Source organism: Panthera leo, chromosome A1 (assembly GCF_018350215.1).
Source record: "Panthera leo isolate Ple1 chromosome A1, P.leo_Ple1_pat1.1, whole genome shotgun sequence".
Lineage (NCBI taxonomy): Eukaryota > Metazoa > Chordata > Mammalia > Carnivora > Felidae > Panthera > Panthera leo.
In genome coordinates, this window is record NC_056679.1 from 126,801,200 (window position 1) to 126,813,388 (window position 12,189).

The following is a 12,189-nucleotide window of genomic DNA, read 5'->3' on the forward strand; positions in this document are numbered from 1 at the left end:
AATCAATGTGATGTGCCACACTAACAAAAAGAGGGGTAAAAGTCAGAAGATAAATTCAATACACACAGAAAAAAGCATTTGACAAAATTCAACATCCATTTAGGATAAAAATTCTCAACAGTGTGGGTATAGAGTCAATGTAACACAATATAGTAAAAGCCATACATGATAAACTGATAGCTACAATGCATACAATGGTGACAAGCTGAAAGATAAGGAAAAAAAAAACAATGATGACTACTCTAAACACTGTTAACCAACATAGTACTCGAGGTCCTGGCCAGAAATTTAGGCAAGAAAAATAAAAGGCATCCAAATTGGAAAGGAAGAACGTCACAATTTGCACATGACATAATACTATATATATAGAAAACCCTCAAGATTCTCCAAAAAACCCTATAAATGAATGCAATAAGTTTGTAGGATACAAATACCAGTATACAAACATCTGTTGGGTTTCTATCCACTAACAACAAACTCTCAAAAAGAGGTTAGTTAAACCATCTCATTTACTATTTTATCAAAAAGAATACCTAGGAATAAATTTAACTAAGGAGGTCAAAGACCTATACTCTGAAAACTAGAAAACATTCATTAAATAAACTGAAGAAGATACAAATAAATGGGAAGATATTCCATGCTTATGAATTGGAATAATATTGTTAAAATGCCCATATTAACCAAACATAATCCCCAATTTAGTGGATCAAATTATTATCACAATTTGAATGGCATTTTTCACAGAAATAGAATAGACCTATGATTTGCGTGGAATCACAAAAGACCCCAAATAGTCAAAGCAATCATAAAAAGATCACAACTGGAGGCATCACACACTTCCTAATTTCAAACTATATTATAAAATTATAGTAATCAAAATAGTATTTACATAAAAAACAAACACATAGATCATTAGAAGACACTTTAGAGTCCTGAAATAAACCTGTGCACAAATCTTCCATTTATGACAAAAAAACCAAGAATATGCAATGTTAAAAAGACTGTCTCCCCAATAAATGGTTGGAAAATAGGATAACCACATGATAAAACATAGAACTGAACCACTTTCTTACACCATACACAAAAAGAAATTCTAAATTGATTAAACATATGAATATAAGACCTGAACCCATAAAACTCTTGGAAGAAACATAGGCGGGACACCTGGGTGGCTCAGTGGGTTAAGCGTCTGACTCTTGATTTCAGCTCAGGTCATGATCTCACAGCTCATGGTTTCAAGACCCTTGTTGGGGTGTGTGCTGACAGCAAAGAGTCTACTTGGGATTTTCTCTCTCCTCTCTCTCCTCCCTCTTTCCTTCCCGCCCTCTCCCTGCCTCTCTCTGTGCTCACCACCTCCTTCTCTCAAAATAAATAAACACTTTTTTTAGAAAAGAAACATAGGCAATGCATTCCTTGACATTGATTTGGTCCTAGTGATGACTTTTTAAGTATGATTCCAAAATCAACTAAAGCAAAAACAAACACAGGGCTACATTCAAATAAAAAGCTTCTACAGACCAAAAGAAATCGACAAAATGGAAAGGCAACCTACTGCATGGGAGAAATTATGTGTAAATCTTATATTTGAGAAGACACTAATATGCAAAATATTTAAAAACACTCTTACAACTCAGTACCCTTCACTGAAAAAATTTGGATTAAAAAATGGGCAGAGGATCTGAATAGAATTTTTTCCCAAAGAAGATACACAGATGACCAAAAGGTATATGAAAAAAGATGTTCAGCATTACTAATGATCAGGAAAATGTAAATTAAAACTACAAGGTATGAGATATTACCTTATACCTGTGAGAATGACTATTATCAAAAGGACAAGAAATAATAGGTGTTGGTGAGGATATGGAGAAAAGGGAACCCTTGTGCACTGTTGGTGGGAATGTAAATTGGTGCAGGCACTGTGGAAAACAATGCGGAGTTTCCCCCCAAATTAGAACTACCATATGATTCAGCAACTCCATTTCTGGGTATTTACCCCCCAAAAACCAAAAACACTAATTTGGGGGGTGCTTGGGTGGCGCAATTGGTTAAGCATCCGACTGCTGATCTCAGCTCAGGTCATGATCTCACAGTTCATGCCTTCAAGGCCAGCATTAGGCCTATAGTGGGTGTGTGGGTTTGTGTGTAGTAGGGTGTAGTAGGGTGTGTGTGTGTTTATGATGAAAAATTATTCAGCCATTAACAAAAAGCAAAGCATGCCATTGCCATTTGCAACATGGATGGACTTTGAGAACATTACATTAAGTTAAGTAAGAGCAAAACAAATACTTCTGATCTTAGGTGATTGTGGCACCAGTGGCAGTGACACTAGTAATCCTTTTAGCAGAGGATAAAATCAAAGTGGCAGGTGAAATTCTGAAAGGTGACACAGCCTGCAGCTGGAGGGTCCTGTGCTCTTCAGCAACACCCACGTGTCTGAGGAAAGACCTCATGATTTGGGGGAGAGAAAAGAATGATAACAAGACAGACAAGAAGAACAGGGAGAACATGTTTTTTATAACTTGTCCCAGGGTTTTAGCAAGAGGTCCAAGGTCAAACGTCTGGAACTATTCCATTCAAGGATCCCCCTACTGGGCCATAGGCACATCAAAAGTCCCACACCTCTTCCAGCTCTGTTTCCAATTTTTTTTAACACCCCCTTTTTTTTTTTTTTTAAATTAAAACAAGCTTGTTCTCAACTTTAACAAGGAGTTGGCTCAAGTAAGAGAAACCAAAACCTTGGGTTATATCGCCACCTTGTGGAAAACAAAAGAAGGACTTCTAACTGCCAAATTGTTCAACTGTTAAATCATGTGAAATGATGTAAAAGCATTATCTACTTCCAGCGTGGCAGTAGAGACACATTTCATCAAGCACTCTCAAAAATTATAGGAATATGGTACTGCAAAAAGAAATTGACAATTCTCCAGCAATTGAACTAAAATATATGGAATTGTGTAATCTATCTGATAAAGACTTCAAAATACCTGTTATGAAGAAATTCAACAAGCTGCAAGAAAACCCAAGAAGACTATCAAATGAATTCAGGAATAAAATTAATGAACAGAAGAAATTATTTACTAAATTTTCAAATTCTAAAAGAGAAACTAACCGAAATTCTAAAGCTAAAGAAATCAAAGAGTGAGGTTAAGAATACTTTAGAAATTGCTGGAGGGTACTTGGTTGGTTCAGTTGGTTGAGCATCCGACTCTTGATTTCATCTCAGGTCATAACCTTGAAGTTCATGGGATCAAGCCTCACATGTGGCTCTGTCCTGACAGCATAGACCCTGCTTGGGATTCTTTTTCTCTCTCTCTCTTTCTCTCTCTGTCCCTCCCCTGCTCCTTCATTCTCTCTCTCTCTCTCAAAATAAATAAATAGACAGCACTGGAAATATAGCAGATTAAGGGGAAGAGAGAAGAAGAAATTGTAAGATAGGAACAAGACATTAGTCAGGTTAGAGGAGAGAAGATAACTAAGTTGTTTGTTTGTTTTTTTTCTGAAGTCAAGAAACCCTCTGAGAGTTATCAAACTCCATTAGAAAAACCAGAATAATCTTATACCAGATGGAGAAGGGTGGGAGAAATGGACAGAGAGTTTTCTTAAAGCAATAGTAACAACAAATTTCACAGACTTAGGGGAGCAAATAGACATAAGAAGCTAATATAACACTTATCACCTCAGAACAAAAAGACTTTCTCCAATACATTATGATGAAACTGTCAAAATCTATGATAAAGAATTGTAAAAACAAGAAAAATAGACAGTATCCTACAAAAGAAACCCTATTAGGGTATCAGCAGATTTCTCAGGACAAATTCCACAGGCCAGAATAGAGTTGGAATGACATAACCAAGTGTTGAAAGAGAAATTGCTAGCCAAAAATACTCTACGTAGTGAAGTTATCCTTCAGAAATAAAGGAGAAATAAAGGCTTTCCCAGACAAACAAATCTGAGGGAGTTTATGATCTCTAAATCTGTTAAAAGAAACCTTGAAAGCAGCTCTTTAAGTTAATAAAAAAATTCAAAAAACTCTGTTTAATGTGAACACTAGCCAGAATTAGAAAACTGTAACTGTTTTAGAACAGATCATTTAACCATTATGCTATAATCAAGCACTTAAGAGAAGAAAAGCATTAAAATTATAACTACAATTTTGTAACCAATTCATAACATAAAATAAATAAATTTGACAGCAAAAAAAAACAAAAGAAGAGGAAAAAGTGGAAGGAACCATTATAGGCAAAGGAAGATAAAATGCTATCACCAGAAAAAATAACTGTTTTATTTAAGAGATGTTGTATGTAAACCTCAAGGTAACCACAAAGCAAAAATCTATAGCAGAGACCTAAAACATGAAAGGGGGGGGCAGGGGTATTGAGCCAGAAGGTAAGAGAAACAACAGAGATAGAAAATAACCAGAAGGCACAAGATAAAATGGCAGTAGCAAGTCCTTACATCAATAATCTCTGTAAGCCCAACTGATTTGAACTCAGTAATCAAAAAGCACACAGTGGCTGGATGGGTAAAAAACAACATCCATTTATATGGTACATAAAAGAGATTTATTTTGGCAGCACCTGGGTGACTCAGTTGATTAAGTGTCCAGCTCTTAAGTTCAGCTCAGGTTATAGATCTCACACTTTGTGAGTGTGAGTCCCATGTTGGGTTCTGTGCTGACAGTTTGGAGCCTGCTTGGGATTCTGTCTTTTCCTCTCTCCCTGTCCCACCCCTAACTCATTATGTGCTTGCTTGCTCTCTCTCTCTCTCTCTCTCTCAAAATAAATAAACTTAAAAAAAATATAGAAAGACTCATTTTGGCTCTGAAGACACACATAAGTTCAAAATGAAGGGATGGAAGATATTCCAGGCACATAAAAACCAAAATAAAGTGGGCCAGCTTAACTTAAAATCGATTTCACGCCAAAAATGGTAATGAGAGAAAAAAATTGTATTATAAAACAGAGGTCAATACCTCAATAAGAAAAAACAGTCGTAAGTATGTATGCTCCTAAGACTCAAGCACCAAAAATATATTAAGCAAATACTAACAGACATAATGGAGAAAGAGACAGTATAGTAAGAGAATATTTCAATGCCCCACTATTAACAATGGATAGATCATCCAGACAGAAAATGATCAAGGACATACTGGAAATGAACCACACTTTAGAACAAATGGACTTAACAGACATATCCAGAACATTCTTTCCATAAACAGCACAATACACATTCTTCTTGGGGGGAGGTGATTAAGATTGCAGAGTAGGACGATCTTGAGCTCACTTCCTTCCAAAGACAAAACAAATCTGTAAATACATATGAAAAACTACTTCTGAAAACTAACTGAAAACTAGCTGAACAGATTTTACTACAACAAAAGATTTAAAGAAAAAGCCAAACCAAGATGAGTAGGAAGAGCGATCCACAGTCTAGTCAGGATCCAAACCCCTGAAGCAGGAGGGATATCACCAGAGAGGCCCTCCCTGAGGAACAAAGAGTTAAGCTCCATTCTGGGCTCCCCAGCCCAGAAAACTTGCACCAGGAAGAAAAGCCCCCATATCTGACTTTGAAAACCAGCAGAACTTATGTCCTCTGAAGCCAGAGGGGGCATTAGGAAACCAACACTCTGCTCTTAAAGGGCATACGCACTGTCTCACTCCCTTCAAGGCCCAGCACAGAGACAGCAGTTTGAAAAATCCCTGGATTACAAGTGAACAAGATCCATTGACTAATTTTAGGCTATGTGCCTGGGGGTCAGGGATCTCTTGGAAAGTTCTGCAGGGATAGAAATGCTGGTGGATACGTTCTTTTTATCACTTTCATTCTACCAAGCCAACCAATCCTGGTGGAAGATATTTCTGACACTCTCCATCTACTGTGCTAGTACTGCTCACCCTTACCCTGGTATGTCTCTGAGAAGTCATCCCACCAAAACTGTCAACCCAGCCAGTGTCCCTCCCAAATGGCCCTCCATTTTGCCACATCCAGGTGCTGACCTTGGCCAGTACCAGTATTGCCTCAAGAAGCCCTCATCCTAAACCACGGAGGGAGCTTCACACTCTAAAGTGCCCACAACAGTCACATACAGGCCTCATGGTCAGCCATGCCAGTGTCAACACTGTAGAACTTCACTCTATAGGAGTTCCAGCTGGACCTCCCCTAGAAAACGAGTTGGGACCAGTCACACTTACCAGCACACCCATGGCAGTTTCAGTCCATTCCCATAGGTAGTCACAGTGAGGGACAACCCCACACACTAAATGGAGCCCAGAACAGGAGGTGCACACAGCCCACACAGAGGCTACTCCTGAGGCATCTGGCTTGGTTGGCCAGTGAGGTTTGTGTCTTTGAGCCCCCCAGGATATCTTCTGCATAAAGCTACCTCTTCAAGACTAAGAGATGTAGATAATATACCCAATACACAGAAAAAAACCCAGGGAATTAAAAAAAAATGAGGACACAGTGGAATATATTCCAAATGAATACAAGATAAAACCTCAGAAAAAGAGTAAAATGAAATGGAAATAACCCACCAGATGAAAATTTCAAAAAAGGTCATAAAGATGTTCACTGAACTCAGGAGAATAGATGAACACAGTGAGAACCTTCAAAGATGTAGAAAAGATTTAAAAAAAAAAAAAACAATCAGAGTTGAAGAATAAATGTAGTAAGTGAAACAAAAAATATACCAGATGGAATTAACATCAGACTAGATGATGCAGGAGAATAGATCAGTGACCTAAAACACAGGATAGTGGAATTACCAAATCAGGACAGTAATAGCAAAAAGAATCAATAGAAATGAGAGCCGTGTGAGGGACACTTAGGACCATATTAAGCACAACATTCACATTGTACAGGTCCAAGTAAAGGAGGAGAGAAAGGAACGGACAGAAACCATTATTTGAAGAAATAATGGCTGAAAACTTTCTTAACCTGGTGAAGGAAACATATATTTAATTCCAGGAATCAGAGACTCCCAAATATAATGGAACCCACACAAGACTCATTATAATCAATGTGTCAATAGTTAAAGATTAAAAGAAATCTTAAAACATCAAAAGATAAACCAGTTACATACAGAAAAACTTTGATGAGGCTATCAACTGATTTCTCAGAAGAAACTTTACAAGCCAGAGGAGAATAGCATGATATATTCACAATGCTGTAAAAAAAAAAAAAAAAAAAAAAAAATGCAGCAACAAATGCTCTACTTTTCAAGGTTGTCACTCAGAATTGAAGAGATAAGGGGTTTCCCAGACAAGCAAACATAGAAGGTGTTCATCACCACCAAACCTGCATTACAAGAAATGTTAAGGAAACTTCTTCACAAAGAAAAGGCCTTAACCAGAAATACAAAATTAAGAACGAAATAAATCGTACTGGTAAAGGTCAACATATGGTGAAGATACTGGATAAACCACCTACATAGCTAGTAATAAGGTTAAAAGACAAAAGTAACAAAATTTCATAGACCTAAAATAATTAGTTAAGGATATACGAAATGATAGAATGTAAAATAGAACATCAAAAACCTCAGAGTTGGGGGAGGGAAGTAAATAGGTAGTGCTCTTAGGATGTGTTTGAACTTAAGCAACAAACAACTTAAAATAGACTGTTATACACATACAATGTTATATATGATCCTTATGGTAACCACAAACCCAAAACCTGTAACAGATACCCAAAAAATAAAGGAAAAAGAAAGTCTAATACTAAACAAGATTACCTAGTCACATGCAAAGAGAGCAAAAGAAAAAGGAAAAAGAGAAGAAATGAAAAGGAACCAGAAAAAAAATCAACAGAACAAAGTATGTATCTATCAATTATTACTTTAAATATAAGTGGACTAAATGCTCCACTCAAAAGACCTAGGGTAGCTGCATAGATAAAAGAGACCATGCTGTTGTAAGAGAGTCACTTCAGATCTAAAGACACAGAGACTCAAAGTGGAGGGATGCAAAAAACTTTTTCATGAAATGGAAGCAATAAGATGGAAAAAAAATCTAGGAGAGCCATATTTATATCAGACAAATAGACTTTAAAACAACTTTTATAAGAAGGAACAAAGTAGGTCATTACATAATGATAAAAGGATAAATCCGCCAAGAGAATATAACATTTGTAAATGTACACATGCCCAACATAGGAGTACCTATATACAAAAAGCAATAAAACTAGACATAAAGGAAGAAATTGATAAAGTAATAGTTGAGGACTTTAACACCCCACTTATATCAATGGATAGATCATCCAGACAGAAAATAAATGAGAAAATATTGGTTTTAAACAACACATTAGATAGGTTTACAGACATATAGAAAGCATTCCATCCAAAAAGCAGCAGAATACACATTCTTTTTAAGGGCATGTGTAACATTTTCCAGGATAGATCACATGTTAGGCTACAAAACAGGTCTCCATCAGGCTAAGAAGATGAAAATCATATCAAGCAACTTTCCCAACCACAACACTATGAAACTAGATATACGATTCAAGAAAAAAAACTGGAAAAAACAAAAACATGGGGAGGTGCAACACATACTACATTACAACAAATGACTCAATGAAGAAATCAAAATATGTTGAGAAAAATAAAAATGGAAACATTCCAAAATTTGTTCTGTGAGGGACATTTATAGTAATGCAAGCCTACCTCAGGAAACAAGACAAATCTCTACCAATCCAAGCTTACACATTACACCTAAAAGAACTTAAAAAAAAAAGTGCATAGAAGGAAGTAAAGATGAGAGCAAAAAAAAATAGAACACAAAATATACAAAAATAAAAGTATTAGTGAAATGCCAAGCTGGATGTTTGAAAAGATGAACAAAACTTGTAACACTCTAACTAGATTAAGAAAAAAAGACACATGGTCCACATATGAAGTGAAAAAGGAGAAGTTACAAATAATACCACAGAAATACAAAGGTTTATAAAAGACTATTACAAACACTTACATGGCAACAAATGGGAAAACCTAGAAGAAAAGGATAAATACCTAGAAATATATAATCATCTGAGAATGAATCAAGATGAAATAGAAAATCTTAAAGATCATTTACTGGTAGTGAGATTGATTTAGTAACTAAAAAACTACCCCAATGAACTAAAGCCTAGGTGCAGATGGCTTCACAGGTCAATTCTACCAAAAATTTAAAAAGACTGAATACCTAGACTTCATAAACTATTCTAAAAATTAAAAAAGGAAAAAAGGGTGCCTGGTTGGCTCAGACAGTTGAGCTGACTCTTGTTTTTAGCTCAGTTTATGATCCCAGGGTCATGGAATCAAGCCCTGTGTTGGGCTCCATGCTGAGCACAGAGCCTGCTTAAGATTCTCTCTCTCTTTCTACCCCTCTCACCCACTTGCACTCTATAAAATAAAAAAATATATAAAATAAATTCAAAAGCAAGGGATGCTTCCAAACTGATCCCACAAGACCAACATTACCTTGATGCCAAATCCAAAGGCAACACACACATGCGCGTGCACGTATGCACACACACACACACACAAATTCAGGCCAAATCTCTGAAGAGTATAGATTTAAAAATCCTCCATGAAATATCAGCAAATCAAGTTAAACAATATAGTAAAAGAATTATACACTAGGATAAAGTGGAATTTATTTCAGGAATGCAAAGATGTTCCAAATACATAAAACAATCAACATGATACACCACATAAACTGAAGGGATAAAAATCAATGATCACCTCAATACATGCAGAAAAAGCATTTCTTGAAATTCAACGCATTTTATAAAATTCAACAACCATTCTTGATTTAAAAAAAAAAAACAACTTTCAACCAAGTGGGTATAGTAGGAACATAATTCAAAATAATAAAGGCCATGTATGACAAACCCACAATTAACATACTCAATGGAGAAAAATTGAAAACACTTCCCCTAAGATGAGGAAAACAATGAGGCCCACTATTACTACTCCTGTTTAATAGAGTACTAAACATCCAAGCTAGGGCAAATAGACAAGACAAATAATTAAATTAGAAAGGAACAAGTATAAATCTTGCTTTTTGCTGGGGATATAACTTGATATATAGAAAATCCCAGAATCAACCAAAACTGTTGGAGTTAATCAACAATTTCAATAAAGTTTCAGGATATAAAATTAACATACAGAAATCACTCACATTGCTTTAAAGTAATGAGGAAACAGCTGAAAAAGAATTAAAACTAATTTATTCACAGTTGCATCAAAAACAATGAAATACTTAGGAATAAATTTAACCAAGAATGTGAAAAATGTATATCAAAAACCCCACAAGACTTTACTAAAGGTAATCTAAGAAGACACAAACAAAAACACATCCCATGTTCAAAGATTCAAAGATGTGATATTGTTAAAACATTCATACTCCCCAAAGCCATCTAGATATTCAAAGCAATTCCCATCAAAATACTAAAGGCATTCTTCAGAGATAGAGCAAGAACGATCCTAAGATTTGTGTGGAAGGACAGAAGAGCTGAATAGCCAAGGCAATTTTGAGAAAAAAGAACAAAGTCACAAGTATCATCCATTCTGATTTCAAACTATACTACAAACCCATAGTAATAAAAACGGTATGGTACTGTCACAAAAATTGATACATAGACCAATGGAAAAGAATAGAAGGATCAGAGCTGGCTTCCAGCCTCTGTGATTAAAAAGTGTTTGTCAAAGAAATCAAGACTACCCAGTGGACAAAGGATATTCTGTTGAACAAATGGTGCTAGGAAAAGTACAGAAACACATACAGAACAATGCAATTTGATCCCTATTTCACACCATTTACAAAAAAATTAACTCAAAATGAACCAATGACTTAAATATAAAATCAGACAGTATTAAATTTCTAAAAGAAAACATATGGAAAACCTCCTTAATAATGGTCTTAGCAATTATTTTTTTTTGACGTGATGCCAAAAACACTAACAGCAAAAGCAAAAAAATCAACAAATGGGAGTACAAATTCAAAAGCTTCTGCACAAGAAAACAAGCAAAATGGAAAGGGAACCTACAGAATGGGAGAACCCTGTTGCACAACATATATTAGATAAGTGGCTAATATCCAAAATATCACACAGCTAAAAAATCCAATTTAAAAAATAGGAAGAACTAAATAAACTTTTTTTCCAAAGAGGACATCAAAATGGCCAAAAAGCACATAAAAAGATGCTCAATGTCACTAATCATTGGGTAAATGCAAATCAAAACAATGAGATATATCTCACACCTGTAACAACAGCTATTATCAACAAGTTGAGAGACGATAGGTACAGGAAGGATGTTGTGAAAATGGAATCTTCATACACTTTTGGTAGGAATGTGAATTGGCCCAACCAGTAAGAACTCAATATGAAGGTTCTTCAAAAAATTAAAAATATGAAATGATCCACCAATTTCACTTCTGGGCATACACTGCATAATAGAATCAGAAATATATACCTAGATCTAGACCTAGCTGTAGATGTATCTGACCTTGGCACAGAGCTCCTAAAATGTTTGTAATTCCCTTGTCACTTAAGATCTTTTGTTCTTTTCAACTAACTCCAAGTGAGCTATGAGATGGAGGCTGGTAATTAGAAAGACCAAGACATCATTAGAAGTTGGAATTTTCAGTTTCACCCTCATCCTCCATAGAGGCAAGAAGGGCTGGAAATGAAGTGAATAACTGATCATGCCTCTTTGAGGAAGCCTCCATGAAATCCCAAAAGTATAGAGTTTACGGACCTTTCAGGGTAGTGAACATGTAGAAATGTTGAGAATGTGACCTGAGAGAGCATGGAAGCTCTGTGTTCTTCCCACATATGTCACTATTCGTCTCTTCCATCTGGATGTTAAGCTGTACCCTTTGACATATCCTTTTACAAAAAAAAAAAACAAAAAAAAAACAAAAAAAAAAAAACAGTAAAATAAGTAAACTGTTTCTCTGAGTTCTGTGAGCTGCTGTAGAAAATGTATCACAACTGAGGAAGGGGGTGTTGGAATCTCTGATATAAAGCTGGTTGGTCAAAAGCCTTTGTGAAAACCTGATCCTGAAATAGATGTCTGAATTCAGGTGTGGGTGGGATTGAATCTTGTGGTATTGAGTCCATAACCTGTAGGATATGATACTACTCAGGTAGATGACATTAGAATTAAGTTAAATTATAGGCATCATAAAAACCTCCACACATTTGGTGACA